Below are 19619 nucleotides of genomic sequence, written 5' to 3' on the forward strand. Positions count from 1 at the left end.
GCAGCATGTGGTCGGGTTAAATCTGTTATAATGTTCCTCGGGGAGGCTGAGCACTACGATATCCATCAAAGTGACGTCTCAGAAATAACGCTGCAACATTTTCCTTATTTTCCTGCACTATGAGCCAGTGGACGGACTGCAAGGCTTGGATCCTCTTTCAACTTCTTGGTGAGTCATTCCATTGTGTTGTGTCGTTTTTGAGGGTCGATATTGAAAAACCTAACATCTGAGTTTAGTGAAAACTTTATCATTATGGACAATTTTTGAATATTTTGTTGGCAATGAAGATGGTTCTGCTAATCAAAAAGGTGTGTATATATATATATATATATATGTGAATCAGTTTTACTGTAGAAGCCATTTTGTTGCGTGCAAGCCTGCTAATGCATGACTGACAAAGTTATTTTTTATAAAAGCTAGGCATTCAAAATTTAGAAAATAAAGAGGTTTTACCTATGCATTATTCATGTTTCTGCAGGCCTTCAAAAACCAAAGCTTTCTACAAGCTCGGCATGAGCTGCAAGAGCGACAGGTAAGAACACAAGAAATGTCTCTTTTTATGTCCATCCGTCTTTCATTGTGCCTCCAAAAACATGATCGTTTCCCTATTTTCACTACTTCCTTCTTTTTGACCTTCCATGTCTAGATGTATCAGATGAATCTGTCTAAAGGAACATAACACCCATATGTGACATGTTGAATACAAAACATTTGTGACTTAAAGTCTACTAAGATCAGGTTTGTCCTCATCATGACTTGGTCCTCATCCATGTTTTATTTTACATATTCATTATTATTTAAGTTAGTATTTTTAAGCACATTATGGTAGGAAATGACATTGTTTGCTGTTGCATTAAGATCTATCTTTATAGGAACAAAGGGGCCTAACCAAAACCCTTAAACGGTATTCCCTAAAGAAACAATCACCTGGACAGAGCCAGCCATTTTGGCCTTCAGTCAGTGCATCTACTGTTGCATTCATGTTGCATCGTTACGTGGGTAAAAATGTTTACAGCTGCTAAACCGTACTGTCATTTGCTCGAGGCTAGGTGGGAGAGGAAGAGAGTAAGTGTGTCATTGAAAACACAAGGTTTAAGGCAATAGATATAGACAAAAGATAAATATAGAGACAAAGGAACAAGATGGGGGCATACAAAGAGAGAGGGAGGGGGACGGGGGACGGGGGGGGGGGGTTGTTTCTCACCTTCCATCTACTGAATACCTCAGTCACTCTCCCCTTTCCCTCCATCTGGAGAGGCAGAGGGAGAGAGAGATAGTGTTTGCCCTTGCAGGTTGTAATGAAGCTGTGGAAGGATAGATGACTCACTTTAACACGGGCGGAAGAGAAATACACACTCCCACATCACTCAACTGACCTGAGAGTGTGTGTGTGTGTGTGTGTGTGTGTGCGCACACATTAGTGTTATAGGTTTTTGTGTAAATGTACTTTTCTGATGGTAGGAGTGTGACAATGGAGACTAATGCTGATTAAATAGAAGACTGGACGGAGTGATAAAGGTGTGACATGATTGACGGAGAGTGACGGAGAGGCATGTGCTCTGCTGTGCATGCGCGGCCTGTGCGACCAAGTGTGATTGTGCATGCACCAGTGCAGGTTCATGTGCATTTGCAAATTTGGCACGTGAGAGCACATCAATCTGTGTGAAGAAATAATGCATGAACGTGTGCACTTTTTGGGTTGAGCCTTGCATTAGCAAATGAGCTGTGTATCTATACGAGTGAGTGTCTATAGATGTTTGAGAAAGAGGAGCGTGCGTCGCGGAGAGACAGATAGAGGCGTCATCGCGCTGTGAGAGGGCTCGGTGCCGCGTCAGCGCTTTTACAGTTCAGCCAAGGACTCCTGCAGACGCTGTCCATCCATCCCCATGCGCCTGAGTGAAATGGAACCATAGGGGCTTTACGTCTCTTAGTTTTCTTTTAGTGGACTGACCTCCTCAAGATACAAATAAGTCGAGGGTTCCTACCTCTTTTCTGAAATATCTGAAAGCTTATTCTGTAAAAGAACCTGCAGGGGTCCTTCCTTGCAGAATCCCACTGCACTGTTTTCTGACAAAGATAAACATTTTCTTAGCCTATGTGTATCGCCCTTTTTTTTGTTTTACTTGATTTATTTGCCAAACATTCCAATGTTGTTGCATCTCCTCGGAGCGTACTGAGGCTCAGACCCCGGGGCTTTTAGTTGGCGTATTGGTTCTTTGATGTGTCTCAGTCTTGATTAGAAGTGTCTGCCTAAAGTCTCCCTCCCCCTCAACGGGTCTCCAGATGCCATCTGAGAGGTTTCTGTTGTAGAAAATGAGTTATTAAAGGTGCTAACTTTGACATTTAGAGCATTAACATAGCAGCAAACAACAATTTGCAATGTAAATACACAGTGGAATGATTTGCGCCTGAGGATGGGTTGAAGTCCCACTCCGGCGTGTTTTGTGACTTCAGCTTCCCTATTCTGTGTTTACACAGCCAGGACCTTGCCTTCTAGCGTATGGTAGTGTATGTGACCCTGCACCAGTGGCTAGCTCATGGCCGCCGGTCTGCACTGCGCTCATACGGCTAAAAAACATTGCAAAAGTGTTCTGTTTTTATTGAATTTTGAAAACTTGTTTTAGTAAAATATCACTTGCAGCACTAGGAATAACGGCTCTTAGTTTAAAAAAATATGTTAGCGTGTCATCTCAGTCACAATTTACTTGTTGGAAAACTGCTATATTATGTGTTAAACATCACTGTCATTTATGGTTCCCAGTGATGTTAAATACCTGTGTCTCATTGACTGTAAACACATGCTTCATGCTGACAAAGCTGTCACGTTGAGTATAAGTCACAACCCATCAGATGCCACAATGGCTCCAAACTGCTCACTCTCTGCCTGTTATTCTGTTTCTCATGAAAATAAATGTAGTAGAATGTTCAAACTCAAAGACAATTATATCATGTAGAAGGTTACAATCAGAGCAGTTTACCAGTGTTGTGATATTCACATGCAACAGCAAGAGATTAATGCCACTGAAAATAGTTTGACTTGCTCCAGAATATTAAAGGGCACAAGTGGGAGTTGGACGGACAGAGCTGAGAGGGACGAGACAGTATATTTTTATACACATGCATTTTATCTGCGTGTATCTGCGTGAAGCAGACCGTGCTTAACTATTGGCCCGGGGAAATGTCATTCACCACTCGCCATGTGAACGTGATGAAAAATGGATATGATTTTGTACGGTATAAATAGCAGAAGCATTTTATCTGGTTCATTTCTAGCCTCTGTGTTTTCCCTACCGTGAAATAGGTGAGTTTGCACTGACTGGCTGAAAGAATTTCATCAGATCTGCTTTCAGTGGAGAAAGCTTCAAACCTGCAAGCAGTGCGAGCTTAAGGTTCATGCAGAATATGTTGAATAAGGCTTGCAGAATATTGAAAACGCTTCTTCATAGCCTTTTGCCACTTTACAACATAGTGAATAACAGATTGAGGTCAACCGTAAACATTGTAAAGCCTCATTGACATGAGTATATTATAAATATTAGCATGCTGATCGTTGAACAGGATACCAAGAATCAGCATAAATAGTATGTGAAATCTTGAATTTTCAAAGCGTTTAACAATAAATATGTCAAAGTCTTCGTTTTTACAAATTATGTTAATGTTAATTCTGTCTACCCATGACTCCATGAGTGAGTCACCACAGGGAAATCTGTTCTCCAGTGGCTGTTGTTCAATTCCATAAATAAAGAAAAGATTGGTTCAGCAATGGTTCTATATGAAGAGAATAAATAAGGCTTCTGGCAGCTGCAGGTTAATAAACAATTTCTACTTGGGCTAGAAAGTTTTGTAATGATAACATATTTTAGAATATAACATAGTTTGTGCTTGGGCAGCATAATTATATTTAGTGGCAAATAAATAGACACAGTTAAACACCGTTCAAATTGAATATAGAGTTTAGAGTATAAACGTGAACCCTTTAGAGGAAGTTCAAGACTTTTTGAGCATTTCCCCTGGAACTCTGTGAGGGAACAAACAACACTTCAATCAACTTGTCAACTTCATATAGTTGTCACTGAAAAATCAGCACTCTGCAGAACAACACGGCGAAACTCACTCAGGATGCTAATTTGTTGCTTAGTGACACCCGTATTTATTCTCAGATTATCAAATTTGATCAAATTTGATGTTTAGTCCTTCTTTATAGCTTAAAGTGTGTGGCTGATTTACTTCAACCTTTGTCGAGGACCATATAATGTCCGCTTTATCTCCAACACACTGGGCTTTATAATTTCAAAATAAGATACTGGTGAAACTTTATTACCTTAACAATCACTGGAGGGAAAACCTTTTGGGAATGGGGCAGGCGGGGAATGATTGAGATTTGAAGGTTTATGAGAATAGAGGCGATGTGTCCTTTTCGTCAGAGGGTTTTGAAGCATTTCATTTGAGTTTTCTTCCGACTCTGCAGCTCTTCTGACATTATCAACCTCACACTTTGGCAACGCAAAACTGTGAAAAGAAATGGAGCGCCGCTGGAGTCCTAAAGCAAACGCCACTAACACACATGCCAAGCATTTTGCAGCAAAAAATGTTTTTGTATATAAATAAGGGATCAATTCTGTTTTTGATGAAAGAAAACGGATTAAGTTGAAGTGCTGATGTTTCAGCATACAATTATTTTTTATCTGTTGCTCATTATATCACACACACACACACTGCTGTGTGGATGTAGGACGTGAACGCAGAGGGACAAGTACAGTATAACGTAGCAGGCCGTAGTTTTTAAAGCTTTTATTTCTTGTGCTTATAGGAATTCTACGCATTTAGTTTGAACACATTTTATATAAATCACTTAAAGCTCAGCTCTTCTGTAATTACACACCTTTCACTGCCGGCTCAATTAAACTAGTTCTTCAGTTGTTGTCTGCCTTATTGCCGATAAATCACCATGCAGTGGTGCAGTCGAGGAGGTGGATATATTGTTACTCACCCCGTACAGTGAGTTTGTGGTCTTGAGGTTGATAAATGACTGTAGAACACCTTTATCTTCCAGTATTGTTCAATGGTGTCGGCACAGTTGAAGCACTTTCAACTGTGGGGGTTAATGGTGCTGCTATAGATCTGTCACCATTTGTTGATTCATTCAATCATTTTAGTGACATGCCATACCTCTTGAAAGATAACAAATACATGAAGGAGGGCTGCAGCCAACGGCAATTTGAATAATTGATACATTTGTTGATGATTCACTGTTTAATTGACATATCTGAAAAAAAGGATTAGCTGCTTGGATGTCGCGGTAGCTATGGTGACCCCCCCCCCCCCGGTTCTTCACAGAAGATGAATCCTGTTGATTAGAGGCTGTGGGGAGACAGAAAGAGGGGCGTCTGATTTATGCCTAGAAAACATGTTCAAATCTGTAGGTACTCTATAAGTCAATCACTGTTACCTTTTAATATTATAAATTGTATGTCAGAAAGTACTGTTAGACTAAATGTAATGTTGATTTCTAAAATTGTTTTCCTTCATGATAAATTGATTGATATCCAACAAACGAAAGCCTGGCCTCTTTAATAGGCTACGTGTGGTAGATTAATGAGAGGTAAACGAGCTGGTATATGAACTTCTTAAAATATATAATGTGGATTTCAACACTATCAACAGCATATAATGTATTTCCACACTTATTCATGTCAGTATCAACAAATACATCCAGTTTAAGCATGTGTTGATGCTGCTGTGTTTGTGTTAATGAAGGCAGAAGACGGTGTTTATTTGGAGTTGCTTAATTAGCTGCAACAGTAATGAAGCCACATGGGACACAGTGTTGGTATCTGGACAGCCGGGATATGAAGATTATTTAAACTGGATTTGTCCAAGAAGCCGCTCCGTTTTACACATCTAACAAGCACAGATGCAACACACACAATACACAAATGTGCCTGCTTCTCTTCATCTGCTGCCAGGTGTGTGCATAAAAACGTCTTTGTGGGGGTTTTACGCGCAGGTTGTTTATCCCTTTGTATTCAAATATGTATCTGATTGTGTGTGTGTGTGTGGGTGTTTGTGCGTGCGTGGCCGCCTTTTGAAATAGATTACCAGGGGCATGGAGCAGGGATTATTTGTGGGTAAATCGATTGTAGAGGTGTTAATGCTAACTGCTTCAAATCTACAGGACTCTAATTTCTTCTTAACTTGAATTTCCCATTAAATAGGAACCAGCTGGGATTCATGTAACTCAACTCATATTATAGAAAATTACAAACTGCTAAAATGTGATGACTCAGAAATTTGCTGATAACAATGAAAAACTTTGCTCCAGTACCATTAAACATTGCATAAGACCTCAGTCATTTAATTGGGTCCTGGGCGATGCAGGGGATTCATTAATAAACAGCCTCATCCCACTTAACGTCTATGTGGTTGTTTATCTATCTAAATTGGTCCTTTTTTATTGCAGAAAGATAACGACTTCTACCCCAGAATTTGGTATGAACAGACAGAAAAAGGGTGTATCTTTTGCACGTTTGCAACTAACTGCACTAGTGTGTTTTTGTGCATCCGGGCATGTGTGTTTTCCAGGAAAAATGCCAATTTCAGCTGACGAAGGCTGACAGTGAAGGAGTAGAAACTGCAATGAGACAGACAACACTCTCTCCCTCTTTCTCACACACACGCACCCACAAACTCACTGACCACGAGCAGTCCTTCTTTCCCCTCTCAACTTGCCCATCGCTCTCATTCTGTATTCATCTTCTCCAGATTCTTCTTTTGCTCTCTTTTACTCCATTTGTTTCTTCTTGCTCTTACCTCCTTCGTCTGTCCATTATTTCCTCTCCTTTCTCCACTCGTGGGGAAGACCTCCATTCTTTGTCTAATTTATTTTGGTACGTGATGTATAGGCTAAAATAACCAGTTTATATTAACTTGTTTTAAAGGACTTCTGTAATCTGGAAAGTTACCCTTGTTAAGAATCCTTTTTAAGATCAACAGCATGATGGCTTGTTTGACACCATACAGAGCTGAGCACCTCAACTAATAGAACAATAGTAATTATCCATAACTTTCATTTGTTCTGCTTTTATAAGATTAAGGCGTTTTGCCTCAGTGTGATTACTTTAATTAATATTTTGCTTGCGCATGTGGCCAATCACAAATTATTTATTGTCTAAACAGAATGAAACTCAATTGAGACGGTGCTAAGTTTGCAGATGTTGATTTTTTTTCTCGTCCTCTGTTTGTCTTAGAAAAATTACAACATTGTATTTCAGCTGGATTAAAACATCAGCCTGAATAAAAAGCTTTTTAATGTCCTTTCAAAGTCTTCAGGTGAACAATAGAGACTCACGAGAGCAGACTCCAGATAGTATGCATCTCTGTCTCCATAGCAACTATGATTCTGTGCCAAGGTTTATGAGGACGATTCCTTAAAATGATTTACAGCCCTCTACAGCGCTGCTGTAAAAATCTATGAATCATCAAGGTTTGATTTTATTACTGCCAAGCTGCAAGAGAAACCTTCACATCATAACCTGAGGGTGGAGGTATTGAGCTCTGCATCCTCCACTCTGTGTGTGTGCCCCTCCAACCTGAGGAAACTGCGCTACAAGGTTAACATCTGTAGGAGTCAGGCAGCGAGAGATTCAAGGGGGTAAGGGTGGACTATGGGAGAGTATTGGAAGTATGTGAGGAGGTAAAGATAGATTGAATTGGTTAGAGAATAAATTCCAACATTATATGGAATAGAAAATACTTTTTAATTTAATATATTAATATAATTATAATATTTATAACTAAATGTGTAAAATACTGTGAATGTCTCTTTGTCCCCTCTTTTCACCCCTCTCTTCACAAGAGAGGGATGAACGACAGGAACTGGAGGAGTAATGAGAGAGGAATGGAAAAAGAACACTGTTGAAACAGGAAATCAATACTTTAATGTTGGGTGCTGAAATGGTGGGGGCAACTGTCTCCCTGAGTTTCCTCCTTAGCTAGAGGCTGACACACACACACACACACACTTATGCCTGTGCTGGAGAGTGACTAAAGGTGTTGAGATGACAGAATTAAAGGACACCTGCTGAATAAATGTAACAGGTCATTCCTGTCCAACCTTTAGTCAAATAGAATCGAAGATCATTTTTACAGTTATACAGTAAAAATGACATTTACATTTATACAATTGGGTAGTTAACTAACTTGTCCATACTCGGAAACAGTGACATTTGTGTTTATTTGTCCTCCATCCTCACTTTTTTAAAATAAATCTCACAGATTAGGGATTAATCCATCATCCTCCTCACTCAACTCTCTTTACCATGAAGTTTACTCGTGTTGACACCCTGGGCGAAATTGGGTTTTTAAGATACTTAACAATACCCCTTTCTTCTTTTTATTGATATACATCAAGATTTTGACCAGTTTAAAACTCTAAAGACAGTATTGCAATATAGATTTTTCCACTAGCTGTTTGTCAGTAGGTTTAGAAATATAATAAAATTATACCGGCTGACATTTTTGTATACAAGCAACGCTTGAACTGTGTCAAACGTCGGTGTCATCACGTCAAAATGGGGTCTTGTACACACTGACTGTTGCAGGAACTACCGCGGCAGCAGGTTATAGTACTTATACATGTCCACATGGATTTGCACGAAGAAGAGAAACCCAATCTTATAGTCAATTCAGGCCACTTATAAACCTTAATAACTATGTTTTTTGTAAGCAGTTCTCATACATGCTGATCAATATCAATTGAGATCACATTATTTCATCGTGGCTTCTAAAATATGATCCAAAAAAGCAATTTCCTCCTCTTGATTTAACGTACAGTCTTGATAAAGATTACTGAATTTCACGGAGAAGAACGCGCCGAGGATGAGCAGAACCACGGAGCAGATCACCTCATCCACATCCATTGTCAGTGTGACCACAGTCTAACCCTGTTAGTCAGTTCTTTGCACCACTTTACTGTAGCTACGGTCTTGTTATTGATCTTAAGCCAGTTTAGAGTCAGCAGATAACACAGCGCTCTTAAGCCGCCAGCGCGCCGTACACTATCTCCCTCATTTGTGCTTTGAAAAGTACTTGGAATAGAAACACCTTCTACACTTTAGTTGATGGGCTGAAAGGGTGTATGTAGAAATCACATCCTCGCTTCACGGGGCGAGTGTGAAGAAGAACCCACCTGGAGGAAGCTCGTTTGCAAGAGTGCTGCAGACTTAAACTAATATTTCATAACCGTGCAGTCTGACATAAAGTCTACAGTCATTTCTCAAGATCAGGAGTGTGAAAGGTCAATGTGCCTCATCACTTGCAAGAATATGCACTGAAGCTGCTTCACAGGCGCCAAAAATGAACAGAGATTGGAATCATCGTATTTCAGGCAACATTTTGGAATCCAGACTGTGGCACAGCCAGATTTTAGTGTCCAACTTCTGTTAAATGGAGGCTGTGCCGTGGTCTACAATATGTCCTAGAGTCACTACCATTGGCCAGAGACGGAACCCTGGAGTGGTCATTAGTCCATGACGTGGCTGAGATAGGAGACTCACTGACGCTCACATACCTACGGGCGATTTCTGAGTCACCAACTAACCCAACATCTTGCTGTGGGGCGACAGCGCTATGCAGCTATATGCAGCGTTGACTCCACTGTTGTTGGGCATCATTCAAATTATTAGTTGGCCATCTTTGCTGCTGTGACATGTCAAAATATCTTCTCTAAAAACAGGATATTTAAGTGTTTGGCCTTTTATAATATGCATTGCCTTTCTGTGGTCATTCTTTACTGGCATCACGGCTTGAATAAAGCCCCCTTAGTGTAAAGCTATTTTTGGAGTTGTGGTCTGATCTTGACTGAGAAAGTTACACAAGAACATTAAACGGTGAAATATGGATACCTCTACAACCTACTTGGTTAATGGATGGCTTTTATATTTCTAGGTCACAACTAAGCTACGCAAAAGTCATAAAATATACCATCAAAGACAAAATGACAATAAGTAAGACCTTCAGAGATAACTTAGACTGATGCATGGTCCGGCGGGTGGGCTCAGATCCAATGTGCCTTGGAGCCGTATACATTATTTTGCCTCTGAGGAGCTAGTAAAGCCGTCAGTGCAAATGCTGAGGAATCATAAAACAAAGTGTAGGAAGATTTAAGTCATTCAGGGAATATTTCATGTAAAACCAATAAATCTGCTGTTACAAGTAGTCTGTCGCTCTGATATTATTCTAAATCTAAAATCACAAACACAGAGACACTTAAACACATATGATCCAATGCATTCCTTCTCTTCGTATACCCGTCCTTTGAATTAAGCACAGACAGACACAATCAAAAACACTTCACTTTTTGATGAAAGAACCACCGCTTCTCAAAGAGAAAATGTTTAGACCTTACTCCTGTCCTGTGTGTGTGTGTGTGTGTGTGTGTGTGTGTGTGCGTGCCGATTTGTCTCTTGACAGTGAGTCGTCAGTCCCTGCTGTGCCTTCTGGCTTGATGAGAACATCAAGAGGCCTTTCTGACTCATGGCTGAGTGTGTTTTTATGTGCATGTGTGTATGTTTTGGTCTTTCCGTCTGCGTCTGCGGCTGTCAGTCTCTTTTGAGCGGAAAAGGCTTCATACAAATTCCAAATGCTTAATATATATATATATATATATATATATATATATATATATATATTAGTCCAACTTGTTATTTTGGAAGAGTCCCTTTGTGATACTGCAACTGTGAGTGCTGGTGTAAATGCATAGTTTCATTCGATGAAAAGTGCATCCAGGTAGTACATTTTTTTTTTAGCCCAGTGTTATTATGTACGAGTGAGACCATTAATGGGGTGGGTTTCCCCGTAGGTACTAGTAACCTCATAGCCCCCAGTCTCCAAAATAACCCAACAATAATCAGCCTGGGGCATATTACCAAATTGGTAACCTACTTACCATTTTGTAATAAACAGGGCAACATGGGCAGCTTAGTAGAGTTCTCTTTATAACCACCCATCCGTTGTAAGTCCCGTGGTCTCTTTAGTGTTTATGCCAAGCTGCCAGTTTCACAGGCTGAAAGCGAGTTTGATTCATTACCTGCAATGTTGTACCCAGCTAGTTTTACAGAAAACATGTGGGGGGAGAAATACACGACTGACTAGTAACAGTCAGTAACAAGTGCAGTAGTGTGTTTTCTTAAAAATAAGTGAGAGTAACAGGGGCTTAACATATTTGTGTCTTTATATTGATAATCCATTGATAATTCAACAATCATATTTAGCTGCGGTCTTGTGTAAAAGTATTTCCCCTATTCCTGGTTTCTTATTTCTTTGCCTGTTTGTCAGACTCAAATGTTTCAGATCATCAAACAAATTTTGATATTAAGTAATCCAAAATGCAGTTTTTAAAAGATTATTTGATTTATTGAGGGAAACCTATCCAAACCCAACTGGTCCTATGTGAAAAAGTAATTGCCTCCCAACCCTGTAACTGGTTGTGCCCCCTTTGGCTGCAACAGCTGCAATCAAGCGATTAACCGGGATGGATGGAACCATGAATTCTGCTCTCTACCAAAACATCCTGAAGGAGAAAGTCCAGCCATCAATTGGTGACCTCAAGCTCAAGAGCACTTGTGTTCTGCGCTTTCAGCAGCTGATCATTTACGACAGATTTAATAGATCATGATTGTTTGTGGCTGTTGCTGTGTTTTGAGTGGGCTTTTAACAGTGCTCTCAGTCGCCAGTGTGAGGAACCTCCCCTCCACACCCCCCCCCCCGATTAGCTACCGATTCAGACAGTGATCATGGTGATTCATTAGTCAATTTTAAAGATTTGTTTTGAAAGATTAGTTTGCTTAATGAACACCTCTAGTAGTAAACAACTGTGGTAATGGAGACAATTTCCATCTGAATTGAATGCAGCATTAAATTACACTTGAACTCTTTTTATTTCAGATGTAATGTTAAATGTCATGGTAAATTCATAAATGTCGAGGAATATAATCTGTCACAGGTGATAAAAGTAAAAGAAAATTCCAATGGCTCTGCGAACATTAATTATTCAGATCTTTGAAACCTATTTGTCGTGACAACAGTTAACAAGAGGTACTTAACATTTTCCGACTTGGGCAATGTGTACATTTGAAATTATTATCTTGACTCTATTAACCATAATATTGTAATAGAGCCTGCAAGCTGGGTACTACAACTCATAGACAGTTTATTTGACTTTTTAAATAATAAAATTCCTCCCCGGTCCCTTCTTATCTAGTCCAATGTACATCCATCTAGTGTACAAACGACTTGTTCCTGAGAGCATCTGCAATTGATTTCATATAAACCAGCATTGCTTGGGTCCTGCAGAGAAAGAGAAGGCAGCAGTGTTTCAAACTGGGCTGTTAATTCAGGGCGCCATATGATCCAAAGTGGATGTTGAAAATATTGCTTAATATGGTTTTAATGATCCATTTCTCTCGCGTCCTGAGCTGAACGAGCTGTTGAGCCATTGCAATAGTTTAGAGCGAGTCATTCTTCCTTCTTTTTTTCCTCTCCATTTCTTTCATTTGTCTCCTTTTCTTTTTTCTTTAACATAACAACCCTCGAGAAATACTTGCCACTCCCCCTAAGACGCACAATTTTCCTCTGCAACCTTATCAATTAAAAAAAAGGAAAAAGAATGTACAGCACCCGCAGTTATTTGCTGTTCTGTAATTCCACGCCATTTATCAATATAAGTACCTTGCAGGGTAAATTTCCATAAACCTGTAACAGCACTGCTCTATCATTTAATTGGTCCCCAGTGAGAAAGACACCGCAAAATGCAAATAATACAGAAACTTTGACTTAAAAGCACAATACATAAGCAGAAAAGCTATTGAATTCACAACTGGTTGTCTGACAACTGTGGTCCTCTTGCACATGGGAGCGATCAGGACTTTCTTTGCAGGGTTCAGATCTTTTCTGGCAAAATCTTTTTACAAAACAAATCCAAAACAGCACCAAGCAGACTTGAGATGCTGGGGGAAAGAAAAAGGCCTGGAAAATAAAAATAGGAACACAAAGAACAGCCTGGCATTCCAAAGCACTAAGAATATTGCAGGCTTGACATGCATACACAACCGGGGTCAGGGTTTAAGGCTGTCCCAGTGTCAATTCATTGAGTTTTAGGGCTTTGTGGTAGACATTTTGACCCCTTTATGAACCTTATCCACAAGTCAGTCTTAGCCCAAGGGAGTTACCCACAAGTCAGTGCAATGTGACGTCAACGACGGGATAACCAGTGAAAGCATGGAGACGTAAAAAGCAAATGAACAGAGGACAGTACTCGTGTTTTCAGACTGTCACAATAAAGTGCATACATTCAAAACAGCATGGATTAAAGATGGAGAAAAAAAATGAAATCTGACAACGTTCTTTCATCTATTCATGAAATATAGAATTTGTTTTATTAAAGCAGTTTTGACAAAAAAACGTAAAAAAAACTAAAATACCTCTCATTTTATGATGAAAGAGCCTGAAAGATGTTCAGATCAAATGGTAGAACATATTAGATTTGATTGGGCAATAGAGTTTGAGTTACTGGTTGGGGGTTACTGGTCAGGGCTTAAGGTGGGGTGACCATTAACAGGATTCAGGTGTGGGGAAAGATGTATAGTGGTTTACAAGGGCCAGCGACACTAGATGGATATCTTGTCACAACTTTAATTCTCTTTCATGCTAACAGAGAATTATATTATTACATGTATTGTCAGTTTCAACTTCTGTTCAGACATTGCTATATGTTTTCATTACATTGTTCAAATGTCTAATAACTGTATTTCAGCTGTGTGCACACTCTGACTCCCCATCCCTGAAAGTGACAGGGACGGGTGGGGTTGTGGTTGGATGACTTTGTTGTTCACTCGCCAGGGAGGAGTCCATTTATCATACTGAGAGGAGGAGGTGTGAGTGGGAGTAGTCTGATGACATGGGCTGATGCGCCACAGAGAACTTATACAGGAGGTACAGAAAAGGTAGAAAATGTGTGTTTATTACCACAAAAAATTGCTAATAATAAAGTAAAAAAATTCAACAATACCAAGATAGATACAAGACAAAAGATGTTTTAACAAATCGTTGAAGGACATTTTAATTTTATTGGAAACGAAAAAACATCGCACCAGAAAATATTATTTTTAGTTGCTCAGGCGAGTGGAGTCAAATTGGACCATAGGTTCTTGGAGGCCGGCTTAGTACGTGAATTGTAATCAATCCCACTCTTCCTTTTTGCATTACAGCTGCTGACAGTGCCATTATTGCCCCACAGGAATTGTTGTTTCCATTTCATTTTTTAATCAGATGTTTTTTAAGATTGTAATGGGTACCACTAGCAGGAGTTTTGACCAGGTGAGCTATTAGAGAAATCTCTTTCATTCTTCCCTGTTGTCTCACTTTCAGACAGCATTAAAATAGCTACTTATGAAGCAGCAACATGATTAGTTTCAGAGACATTCTTGGCTACATTTTTCAGTGTTTATGACAAAATATCAACCATACACTGATATACATGTAGCTCCCATAATGAATTTGAAATGTGCGTTATTATTGCCTTTATTCCACGGTCATGTCATGTGGGGTGGAAAGTAACTGAACATTCAAGCATTTACATCATCTTGTAGGGTTGCATGATTGCAGGGAGCCGCATGGTCATGTAGCACAACATCAAATACAGTAAATCTGCATTATTTGAGCCACCGGGGTGCAGCACAACAATCTGTTGTTTACAAAACAGACATGGTGTCACCTAACAAAGTTGGTGTGGCAAACCTACGCCTCCATCCACTCCTTACTGTAAATATCCAACTGTGCAGCTCTTGGCAGGCAGCACACAGTAGGTTGATGATAGCTTTTGTTGCTAAAAGTTGGTCATGTCGCTAACTTCCCTGAACCCAACAGGTTAAAGTCAAAGTGTACAACAGAGTACGATGACTCAGCCGGGAAGTTAGCTACTGCCTCCTGAAAAAAGACCTCCTTTCCGTGACGCCACCTCTGCTGTGAGGTTTAGGAGCGTTCACAGTGGTGGAGTGTTTAGAGTGTCTTTGATCACCCGTGTGGACAAGGACATGTAGTTCTTCTGTGCTCTGACTGATTGGCCCCTGTGGACAGATGGACTCACTTATTGGCCCTCCACATGCACAGGGCAGCGAGCAGTGAGTGCTTATAAAGAGAGTCGGATGTTCAATCATCCAGCTCCCCGGACAACCACAACCTTTTTCAACCTTCTTTCTGGTTTTGCCTGTATTTTTCTGCTGTTTGTCTCACTGTTTCCTCTTGACCCGCCTCCCAATACTCTCTAAGTGTCTCCCTTTCTCTGTCACGGTTCATGAATCCACTGCCCTTCCCTTGTCTTGTGTGTCATGTGTGGGTGTGTGGAGTGGGCGGAGTCAGCAATCTCGCGTAATCAGCAAGACAGCTGATCACACTTTGTGTGCCAGCTGTAGCCCATTTCGCCACCCTATATATTCTCACCATGTCCTTCCTCTCATTGTCAGATCGTTGTTTGATGTCACCCGTGTTGTGTCGTGTTCCTGCCAGCGTTCCCGTATCGTGCCTGATATATGGTTCACATTTATGTTCACGGAGTTTGTCTGCACTGCCTTGGGGGTCGTCGTCACCACCCTCACCAATCGGCGTACCACCCACCACCTGGAGGATCATCGCGGGAGTTCGGCACTGTGGTTACTGTCACTGACTTAATAAACTTTGTATTCACTTGCATATCTGCTTCCGCGTCGTAGAGTCATGACAGAACGATCTGACCATGCAAGGGAAGCAGCGAGTGACTCCGCGTTTTCGATGGAGGCATTCATGAATAGCAGCCTCAACCGCATGGAGACCCAAGAGAGACACCTGAATGACACGGGGCGAGCTGTACAGGCTCTGGTGGCGCAGGTGTCCGAGCTCACCCAGCAAGTCCAACTCTTGCGGGGGCCCTCTCTGCCCCCCTCACCAGCCGCTCCCCCCACACCACCGGACGGCTCCTCCCAGTCAGAACCCCGCCTACCAGTTCCAGAGTCTTATGCCGGTGAGCCAACCTTCTGCAGAGCATTTCTGACACGATGTTCTATGAATTTTTCCCTCCAGCCCAGAACATTTTCCACAGAGCGAGCCAAGGTCGCCTTTGTGCTCACCCTACTGACTGGGAGAGCAGCACTATGGGGAACGGCTGTGTGGGAGAACCAAGACCCATGCTGTGCCTCGTTCCAGACACTCGGCGAGGAGATGAGGAGAGTATTTGACCGTGCGGTCGCAGGAAGAGAGGCGGCCAGCACGCTCACGGAGCTAAGACAAGGTGAGAGGTCGGTATCGGATTACTCCATTGAGTTCCGGACATTGGCGGCCGAATGTCGGTGGAACGAGGAGGCGCAGTGGGACATGTTCCTGCATGGGCTGGCTGACCGCGTCCAGAGAGAGATCTACGCCCTGGACCTCCCCACTACCCTGAACGACCTCATTGGACTGGCACTTCGAGTGGACGCGCGGCTGACCAGAGTCGTGCAGCGTTCTTGGTCCAGCCGGATTCCTGGGGGAGGTGAGGATCGGCGACCTAGCGGAGGAGACACGGCTGGTTCTGGCTATGATCACGAGCCGATGCAGGTCGGGAGAGCTCGGCTGTCCCGGGAGGAGAAGGAGAGACGGAGGTCCCAAGGCCTTTGCTTGTACTGCGGAGCAGCGGGACACTACGCGTACAACTGCCCGGGAAAAGGCCAAGCCCGGCAGTAAGTTTGAGGCTACGGTCGGGTGGGCTCTCCGCTGAGAAGACCTCATCAAATGCTACGTTCCTTCCGGTACGACTGAGATGGTCAACCCACACGCACGACTGTCGTGCCCTGGTGGATTCCGGAGCAGAGGGTAATTTTCTGGATCATGCCCTCGCACGCAGTTTTAAGATACCTCTTTTGCCCCTCGTCCACAAGATATCGGTTCACGCATTAAACGGTCAGGACCTACCCAACATTTTGCTCACCACCGGGCCCATGACACTCATCACCTCGGGCAACCACTCAGAGACCCTTTCCTTTTATGTACTGGACTCTCCACTGGCACCTGTAGTTCTTGGACATCCCTGGCTCACCAAGCATAACCCCAAGATAGACTGGCAGCAGAAGTCGGTGTCTGAGTGGAGCAGTAAATGTCATGAGTCCTGTCTTGTGTCTGCCTGTCCCCCTGTTTCTGTCTCTGTGTTCCAGGAGGAGGCGGTGGATTTGTCTAACGTGCCTGTGGAGTACCTCAGCCTGAGGGAGGTGTTCAGCAAGTCTCGGGCCGCGTCTCTGCCCCCGCATCGTCCGTATGACTGTGCGATAGAGTTATTACCAGATAAATCTCCGCCAAAGGGCAAGTTATATTCACTTTCGGTTCCAGAGAGGGAGGCGTTAGAGAAATATATTTCTGATTCTCTAGCGGCAGGGTTCATCCGTCGCTCCTCCTCTCCAGCCGGGGCGGGGTTCTTTTTTGTGGGAAAGAAGGACGGCTCCCTGCGACCCTGTATTGATTACCGGGGGCTGAACAGCATCACGGTTAAGAATACCTACCCGTTACCGTTGATGTCCTCAGCCTTCGAGAGGTTGCAGGGAGCAGCCATCTTCACTAAGTTGGACTTACGCAACGCATATCACTTGGTCCGCATCAGGAGGGGGGATGAATGGAAGACTGCCTTCAATACCCCCAGGGGACACTTCGAATACCTGGTCATGCCCTTCGGGCTGTCCAACGCCCCAGCGGTCTTCCAAGCACTGGTCAACGATGTGCTGCGTGATATGGTCGATCAGTTCATTTATGTCTACCTGGATGACATATTGATTTTTTCTTCTTCCCTCCAGGAACACGTGCAGCATGTCCGTCTGGTGCTTCAGAGGTTGCTGGAGAATGGGCTTTTCGTCAAGGCGGAGAAATGCGTTTTTCATGCACAGTCTGTTCCCTTCCTAGGGTACATCGTGTCGACGGAGGGAATGCGCATGGATCCTGAGAAGGTTAAGGCGGTGGTAGAGTGGCCAAGTCCAGATTCCCGCAAGGCCCTACAAAGATTCCTGGGGTTCGCCAACTTCTACCGAGGGTTCATTCGCAACTTCAGCCAGCTGGCCGCGCCGCTGACTGCTCTGACCTCCCCCAGAACGGTGTTCAGGTGGTCTGAGGTGGCGGAGGCGGCATTTACCAGACTGAAAGCCCGCTTTGTTTCAGCCCCCATTCTGGTTACCCCAGACCCAACTCGTCAGTTTGTGGTGGAGGTCGACGCGTCAGAGGTGGGGGTAGGTGCGGTGTTATCTCAGCGCGCCACGTCGGACGGTAGGATGCATCCATGCGCGTTTTTATCACATCGTTTATCCCCTGCCGAACGCAATTACGACATTGGTAACAGAGAACTGTTGGCGGTCAAGCTGGCATTGGAGGAGTGGCGTCACTGGTTAGAAGGGTCGGGGGTACCTTTTATTGTCTGGACGGACCACAAGAACCTGGAGTACATTAGGACCGCCAAGAGACTGAACTCCAGGCAGGCTCGATGGGCACTTTTTTTCGGACGTTTTGATTTCACGCTGTCGTACCGCCCGGGTTCCAAGAACATCAAACCCGACTCTTTATCGCGCATTTTTGACCGCTCCGAACGCCCACTTACCCCAGAGAGTATTTTACCCGGGACCCTATTTGTCGCCACACTCAGATGGGAGATTGAATCTAAGGTCCTGTCTGCCTTAGAAGGGGCAACGCCCCCGGTTGCGTGCCCACCGAATCGGTTATTTGTGCCGGAGGGATTACGGTCCGACGTTATTCAGTGGGGGCATTGTTCTAACGTGGCTTGCCATCCGGGGGTCAGTCGAACTAAGTTTTTAGTCAAACAACGGTTCTGGTGGCCACTCATGGCAAGGGACATTCACAGCTTTGTTTTGGCTTGCTCGGTCTGCGCCACTGGTAAGACCTCCAACCGACCCCCAGATGGGTTACTTCAACCACTGCCAGTCCCGTCGAGACCCTGGTCCCATATCGCCCTAGACTTTATCACTGGCCTTCCCCCCTCCCAGGGTAACACGGTACTCTTAACTGTGGTGGATCGGTTCTCGAAGGCGACTCATTTCATTCCCTTGCCCAAACTACCCACGGCCAAGGAGACAGCGGTGGCTGTCGTGGATCACGTCTTTCGCCTGCATGGCCTCCCGTCGGACGTGGTTTCCGACCGGGGACCCCAATTTGTTTCAAAGTTTTGGCAAGAATTTTGTAAATTACTGGGAGCGACTGTTAGTTTGTCCTCAGGGTTCCACCCCCAGAGCAACGGTCAGACGGAGAGAGCCAACCAGGATCTGGAGAGAACGTTGCGGTGCCTGGTCTCCAAGAATCCCTCCTCCTGGAGCCAACAACTGTCCATGGTGGAGTACGCCCACAACACACTGCCAGTGTCAGCCACGGGTCTATCACCGTTCGAGTGTAACGTAGGTTACCAGCCACCCATTTTTCACAGCTTGGAGTCCGAGGTTGCGGTTTCCTCGGCCCACGCCTTTGTTCAGAGGTGTCACCGCACCTGGACCAAGGCCAGAGAGACTCTACTCAGAGTGAGAGCGCGTACCAAGGCCAAGGCCGATCGCCACCGGTCTAGGCCCCCCGTA

The sequence above is a fragment of the Pungitius pungitius genome, chromosome 11, assembly GCF_949316345.1.
Source record: "Pungitius pungitius chromosome 11, fPunPun2.1, whole genome shotgun sequence".
Classification (NCBI taxonomy): domain Eukaryota; kingdom Metazoa; phylum Chordata; class Actinopteri; order Perciformes; family Gasterosteidae; genus Pungitius; species Pungitius pungitius.